Below are 728 nucleotides of genomic sequence, written 5' to 3'. Positions count from 1 at the left end.
GTCTAGATTATTCACTTTTCAAAAAATATACTATAAGTGTTTGTACATACTTTTTTTTTAATGACATACTGTGACTACCAGGGGTTTCTTTTTCATATGTGCTCAAAAATTACTCCTAGCATGGCGTACCATTGGAATGCAGGTGAATTGAACCTTGATCTGTCCAGTGATAGCTGCATGCTAGGTAAACGCCCTACCTCTGTGCCACTGCTCAGCCCGTTTGTACCTATTTTTGTATAATCCCAATTATATATTTGAGAATACTGCATAGAATATAAATAATTTCTTACAAATTCTTAAACTTTTATATATTAAAAAGTTTTTTAAATCATAAGCAACCAATAAACTTTACATTTATATTATTGCATAAAACTGTAAAATTATAAACTGTCATTTTCAGTATTACTTTCAAAAACCTTTTATCTTATGAAAGTTGTTTAAACATATAAAGCTTATTTAGAACAATAATATTAAATTATAGTAGACACATTGCAGTGTGAAAAAATAACACAATGAATTGCATTGTATTCTCTAACAAATAATTAAAATTCTAATCTGATTATCTGATTTTAACAACAATTATATGTTGTCAAACATTTTATTTAAAAAATAAAGCCTGACTATATTTTATACTTAAAATTAATTATTCCTTAAGACTTCTTAATGTATATTTTTCTCATATATACGAAGAGTAAAGTTTACTTTATTAAAGAATATAGTAATACACT

This window comes from Suncus etruscus, chromosome 4 (assembly GCF_024139225.1).
Source record: "Suncus etruscus isolate mSunEtr1 chromosome 4, mSunEtr1.pri.cur, whole genome shotgun sequence".
Taxonomy (NCBI): Eukaryota; Metazoa; Chordata; class Mammalia; order Eulipotyphla; family Soricidae; genus Suncus; species Suncus etruscus.
The sequence above is the reverse complement of the archived record's forward strand: the minus strand, read 5'-3'. Positions refer to the sequence as shown.